The sequence below is a fragment of the Octopus bimaculoides genome, chromosome 26, assembly GCF_046866305.1.
Source record: "Octopus bimaculoides isolate indiv1 chromosome 26, ASM4686630v1, whole genome shotgun sequence".
Lineage (NCBI taxonomy): Eukaryota > Metazoa > Mollusca > Cephalopoda > Octopoda > Octopodidae > Octopus > Octopus bimaculoides.
Genome location: NC_142953.1, coordinates 7,121,586 through 7,129,085, shown reverse-complemented (window position 1 = coordinate 7,129,085; position 7,500 = coordinate 7,121,586). Strand labels below are relative to the sequence as shown.

The 7,500-nt window shown below is 36.7% G+C and overlaps 1 protein-coding gene across 1 annotated transcript in view; it reads left to right on the top strand.

Moving 5' to 3' along the window:
• The first annotated feature begins 200 nt into the window (after positions 1-200).
• Positions 201-7,500, top strand: part of LOC106868382 (tRNA pseudouridine(38/39) synthase) — a 57,286-nt gene continuing 49,986 nt past the window's right edge. The window contains 1 exon segment of the mRNA XM_014913607.3: positions 201-343. The gene's annotated coding sequence lies outside the window, so the exon portion shown is untranslated.

The following is a 7,500-nucleotide window of genomic DNA, read 5'->3' as shown; positions in this document are numbered from 1 at the left end:
ATCTTTCTTCATCTCTTACTCACCCTTTTTGCCTTCTTCTCCACCCCTCTCTAATCAAAACTACCATATCTTCCCCGCGCCTCTCCTCACACCACGACACCCCGCTTTAAACTATCTGCCTTTCGCTTCACTCACTTACACTCTTACCCCACACGTGAGCTGCACCGCTCTGTGTTTCTCTACCTCTACCCGCAACTCCCACTCACTGTTCGCTCTCCAAGGTAATGAGGTAGCCGTCCTTCTCCAGCTTCTCATTGCAATGGCAGCTTCACCCGAAATGGAATCGACTGGCATGGGGACACTGCACAAGACACCCGTTCCAGTTGAAGAGTGGTCTAAAGAAGTAAGTAGCGATGTTCTACCCTCATCTTGCGTCATCCACCTATTTAGATCCACCCGCTATAAGTTACATCTACCGCTATCACTCTTACTCTTGTTAATCTCTGTACGTGAAGGGTGGCTCCGCGGGGTTTAGTGGTGGTACAAGGAGGGATCAGTGCCGGAGTAGTTAGGGTGGTTATATAGTAGTGGTAGTAGTAGAAATTAAGGTTGGAGTAGCCAGGGTGGCATCGGCCATTCTCTACACCTCACACACGCACACACACTACTTTCCCTCTCTCAATACTTCTTTTACCCACGCACTACATCATACATATTCACTCCCCCCACCTCGATGATCACCCGAGAACCCATCGATTGCCACCCTATTTACATGTATATTTATATCTTAATTTAACAGGGAATTTAAAAGAAATTAATAATAATAATAACTAAATATATAGCCATTTTCCTGTCAACGAGTGTACACACCCCGAAAAGATAACAACAAGACCTAATGGATATAATCTTCACATTACTAATTGGGGAGACGAAAATCAAACAATTACATTTAATTATTATTATTATTTTATTTATTTTTTTCCCCAATAATTAACTGAAATGAAGATTTTTAGACTGTGTTGCATATTTCATCTCCATCCGGGTGTATAAACATTCATTTAGCGATAGTTTTTTTCCTACTTTTTCATATTATTTATTATACAAACTGTATATTTGTGTTTGTTCATATTTCGTATTTTCAAGTGAAAGTAACCCTGACAACTAAAAGGGATGAAGAGGAGAGAAAAGCATACTAGATAACAGAGAATCCCCTCCCCCACTGCGTCTTAACTTTTATTTCAATTTTCACAAATATTTCCCGTTATTATTTTCAGTTACATTTCCTCTCTTCTTTTCATTCCTTCATTGCAGAGTTTCGATTTTTTTATTTTATCTAAAAAAAAAAATATTTCTGTAGACTTTCAACAAACTTCGATAGTTGAGCTACATGTAGAAAGTGTGTGACTGTGAAAGTGTGATATAAATATATGCAATGTATTTATACAGTTGTACATGCACATATTTACACGGAATGTAATATTTATGCATACAAACATGAACACATATGTACGTTATATACAGACACATGTGTGTGTTCGTACACACACACACACACACACATGTATGCATACATATATACATATACAACATATACATTGCATATATATTACATATGTATATATACACATTTAATTTGGATATATATATATATATATATATGCATATATGTATGCATATAGATGTAGGTATGTACATATATGTATGGATATATGCATATATTTATGTATTATTTATACTATATAAATATATATATATACGCGCACGCTCACACATACACACACACATACATATATATATATATATATATATATATGTATATGTATATATATATATATATATATATATATATATAGTAGATACACACACACACACACACAAACACAATTTTTAAAAGATGTACCAACATAGGAAACTTTTAAAGTTTGACGATGAAAGATCTAATGAATTAGTTGGTAACAGTAATACGAGTTTTTTTAGCATAACAAACTTAGAAAGTATCTTTGGACATAGGTCAGCTGAGGAGCAATAAAAAAAAACAAGGGTGAGACGTTTTACAAGAAGCAGTGCCTTACCTAAAGAATACACATAAATTGAAAGGGGTTTCTTATGCCCTCAAAACCATATCTGGAAGTTGGCCAATGTATTGAACAATATGTCTGTATTGGCTGAGAGATAAACTATGGAGCAGTTTGTGTAATATTCAAAACTGAGATGAGACAAAAATGCAGGCTGCACTGATTCATTACAGACTCTATGCCAGAAGGGTAACTGAAGGGTCTAGAAAAATGATGTTGGTAACACTGACGAACCCTTATCTGATTACGTTTTTGGTGTAGTTATGAACAGATGGGAAGTGCTGGAAAGAATATGTGGTCAAGTGGGAAGTACATAGATATGTAAGTCTTAATGATCCAGAAGAATAAAGCTATTCTGGAACTGTGCCCCGTCATGGGGGAATAAAGAAAAACCATGAGACCTGTAGGGTAGGGCAGAAATCCTGGCTGCTATGTTAGATTGGGAAGAATAGAACAGCAAAGACTGCAACAAAAAGGAGCCATAAGCTTTGCTCTCAAGGTGCTGTCAAATGTGGTACTGGAAATAGTGGAGAGGATCACTTTGTCTTCAAGTCTAAAGAAGCCAAGAAACTGACTAGCAAGCCAATAACCAGGAAGTTGAGGACTAATAAGCTCAGGTCCTCCTTGTCCCTCTCAGTAGCACCAACCCTCATCATTGTGTAAAGGATTATGGGTAGTATACTGTCAGGGGCAGTTAGAAAAAAATGGAACAAAGAGAACAAGGACTGCAAGCAACAAGCATGCAAGACCCATCAAAGAAAAAAAGGGAGCCTTCCTCCAAAGGCACTTTCAACGGTCTGAAAAAGTAACAAATGTCTGGAAGATAACAATCTAGTTAACATTTTTATTGGTTGTAAAATAGGGTGCTAGAATTCTTGATAAAGGATTTTGAAGTGATATAGGAACTTCACACAGATCGACTGCTCCCCACATGCTTATGTAATCTTTTGATTGTATCAGATTCCAGTATGAAGAGTAGAAGGCAGTTGGAACCTTGAGTGCTCTGATCCAGCCTTGGGGTAACTTCTCACCCATTTATGCATTGCCTTTATTTGTATATGTACACACACACACACACACACACACACACACACATATATATATATATATACCCATGCTAGCATGGAAGGCGGACATTAAACAATGATGATGATGATGATATATATATATATAATCATATGAAGCATGTTTCAAAAGGGTTTGCTGGAAACTGTTCAAAGAATAAAAGGACATAAATTTTATATTATACATGTTTGGATGCTGGTCCCACTAACATTCCATGAATTCAGTTAGTTATCATTAAAATGCAGCAAAGGAAAGCACCTGGTCTGGACAACCCTGTGAAACTCACTCATAGTAAAGGTGTGTGGTTAAAATAATGGCTTTTCACTCCCTTTTAGGTTAAAATGGGAAAGATTTATTGGGAAGCTCAGGTGGTACCTGCATTAAAAGAGATCAGAAGATATGTAGCAACTACTGCAGTGTATATATGTCCTTTATTTTCCATTGTGATAAAGGTCTTTGCCAAAATCCTGCACAAATGCTTCTCTCTGAAAAGATCTCACCCAAGTCCACAGCACAGTTTTGAAAAGGAACAACCAGTATGATGTTCTGTGTGAGACAGATACATACAGGACAAGAGTAGCATACCATAGAAACCTCTTTTACATGTGTTCCACAACCTGGGAAAAAATGCTTTTGATATTGAGCCAAGATAATTCATGTGGATGAATTGGAAATGCTTTGATGGTCTTGACTCATTGGTAATGCTTACCCCAAGTGCTCTGTTATGTCATGGTATTGGATAAACATCCTATTAAACACATCTCTGACGAGTTTCCAATTACCAGCAGACTGAAACAAGGATGTGTGATTGCACCGAACTCTCTTTGTGTACCTGGCTGACATACCCCAACAGACTATTGACCACAGACAACCTAGAAGTGAAGATCAGTTATCACTTTGATTGGGGACTTTCCAGCCTGTCCAGGTCTCGCTAACAAAGACACTCATACACATGCAGAGATGCAACAGTCACTGAATAACTTCAGGAAAGCATATAGTCACTCTGGGTCAACTGTTGCCATCTAAAAATCATAATACTCCCTATGACTTGCTTCAAAAGTTATTCTTTCCTTTTTCAACCTAAACAGCTTGAACACCATCCTAGGACAGATAATTCTTGTAGGCCTCCTCTTTAGTGTTTATTTTTATGTTCAGTGTATAATAAAAACAATTCTGTATTAATCTGCAGGGTTATTCCATGCTTTGGTAGAGTGTAAATTTATTATTCTTTAACAATAATAGTATTGATAGTGACTTCAAAGTTTTGGTGCCAACTAAGCCATTCATTGGATGATGGCTTAGCTGATGAAAACTCCAAAGTTACTGTCGATACTATTCTTGTTAAAGAACAATAAATACATATATATATATATATGTGTGTGTGTGTGTGTGTGTGTGTGTGTGTGTGTGTATATGTATTTATATATATATATGTATATATATGTATTTATATATATATATATGTATGTATATATGTGTGTGCGTGTGTGTATATATATGTATGTATATATGTATGTTTCTATTGAACAGTGAGAGTGTATGTCCAAATATTCTTTATTTGAAGGCAACCAGTGGAGATTTCCACTGCATGAAACCATTGGTTACATTGTTAATCCACAAAGAAAATGTGTGTGTGTCTGTGTATCCTTTGTGTACACTTATCGATGCATCTAGGCTTGAATAAGTTTCTTTGCAAACACGAGTTTCTCGGTTCAGTCCCACTCCATGTAAGTGAAATTGGGTAGATAGAGATTAGGGGAAGCCTGTCACATGAACTGAATCTCTTTTATAAAAGGGGTTAGGGTTTGACATTCACTGTGTCATGCTCATTGATTCTGCCTGAGAGTCTACATTAAGTGTACAAATGTCACAGGGATACTCAGCCACCCATGCAGCTTAGTTTAATGAGTGGGCTGTTCATTTGATCAATTATAATAACTCGTCATCAGGTTTGTGTGTAAATGTTTGTAAACTATCTGTTGGTGTATGTAATGTGTGTGTATATATGACTGTCTCTGGATGTATATGGTTTATATATATATATATATATATATATATATATATATATATATATATATATGTGTGTGGCTATCTGTGGGTGTATATGGTATATGTGTATATGTTTGTAACTATCTGTTGATGTATGTTGTGTGTGTGTGTGTATATATTTATATGTGTGACTATCTGTGAGTGTATGTGATTATATGTGTATTTGTGACTATCTGTGGACGTATGTGGTGTGTGTGTATGGGTATATATATATATATATATATATATATATATATATATATATATATATATATATATATATATAGTAATTGGGTACCCTGCCAGCAGTATATTGGATAGATATTATCCCTTAGGGGGTTGGATTCACAACCCCTAACTCTCTTGGCTTATATATATATATAACTATCTCTGGGTGTCTATACACGTGTGTGTGTGTGTGTGTGTGTGTGTGTGTGTGTGATAATATCTGTTTTGTTCTGGGTGCTTTGAGTAGCTATTCTCTTTTCAGGAACCAGTATAGGGTCAGTTAAGTATTTTAAAAGTTTGAAAAACAAAAACAAACATCCATATTGTATGTACACTGTGCATTATTACATCAATTTACTGTTTTCATAACTTTTTATTTTCGAAATATTACAATTGCTATTGCGCACCCTACCCTCAGTAATTTTCTTTCTTTATTTTTTTTTATTTGTTTGTGTGAGTGTGTGTTTTTTTTTTTTTGAGAGTCAAGACCTTCTAACAGTGTCACTCCACAAATAGCAGGATGTTTAACTAGTTTTATCATTGTAAACTTCATGCATTCTGTTTTCTTCTATAATTCTCTTGTTTCACAACACACTTCTCTCTCCCTCTCTCTCTCTATCTCTCTCTCTCTCTATCTCTCTCTCTCTCTCTCCACTCTTGTTTATCATTTCAAATTATTACACACACATACACACACATATGTATATATATCTCTTCCATCTCACTCACACATACTCTCTCTCTCTCTCTCTCTAACATACATAACTACATACACTCACACATACATCGCTATAAACACACTCACACACACACAAATCCCTCCTATCTCTCTTTTATTAACATACATAACTGTATGCACATACAAACACACACACATACACTCACATATCCTTATCTCTCTCTCTCTCCCTCTCAAACATACATAACTACATGCATGTTCAAACACACTCACACATACATGGCTATATACACACACACACACACACATACATATCCTCCTTTTCTCTCTTTTTAACATACACACATGCACAAACACACACCTAGTTCTCTCTCTCTCTCTCTCTCTCTTTAACATACATAAGTACATGCACACTCAAACACTTCCCCTTCACACATACACGCACACACACAACCCTAAGTGTATTTTACTTCTATATTCATATTAGGCATATGTGCACACACACACACACACACACACACACACACACACACACACACTCACCCTTCTGTCCGTATGCACTGGTCACCCACACAACACATTGACCACATCTTTGCCTACAGCACAGTAGCAGAAGCAGTGCTGCTGCTGCTGCTACTACTACTACTACTACTACTACTACTACTACTACTACTACTATGACATGTTATTCTGGAGATCCCATACGTCTTGTAAATTCTTGTGAGAACTAAACCTTCCTATGTATTTGCTAAACGCTGTTTTATTCACAATTTCAATAAAGCCATTCACTTGTCCTAACTGCTGCTGCTAAGAGGTGGCACGGCACCCCATTCTGACCTACCCTTGCTTTCTCGGAAGATAGGGTTGTAACCATTTCCAGCGAGTGATATTGCAATCCTTTATACATTTTGCCGAAATAGACTCCCGAAATCTTGGCTTTTTTTTTTTTTTTTTTTTTTCTTTTCTTTCTTTGAAATTTTACCTGAAGATAGAGTTTTCCCCAAAGTTGTTTCATCCTTATCGATTCGAAGAAATGCGAAAGTTCCATGCGTTTCTTGCTTTCTTTCTTTCTCTCCTTCTCTCCTTCCTCTCCTACCTAGTTACCTACCTACATACTGAGCCCTCCATCTTTGTACGTGTGTGTGTGTGTGTGTGTGTGTATGCGTGTGTGTGTATGTGCATTAAGTAGAGATTGAATTGATAATTAAGCTATCTGTCCTGATGATGATGATGATGATGATGACGATGACGATGGTGATGAGGATGATGCTAACGATGGTGCTTGTTTTTAATGAGTGATGTAGTTGCAAATAGGTTTGTGTTACAGTGAGATGTAGCAGAAGCAGCATTAGGGTCACTAGCAACATGGTCAGTGGAAGTCTGTCACACATAAACCAAAGAACTAGGTCACTAGTCACTGTGGAACATAGGGGTGAGCTGCGAGGGGGCGCACGCGCGAGAGGAAGATAGAAAGCAACCATCGTT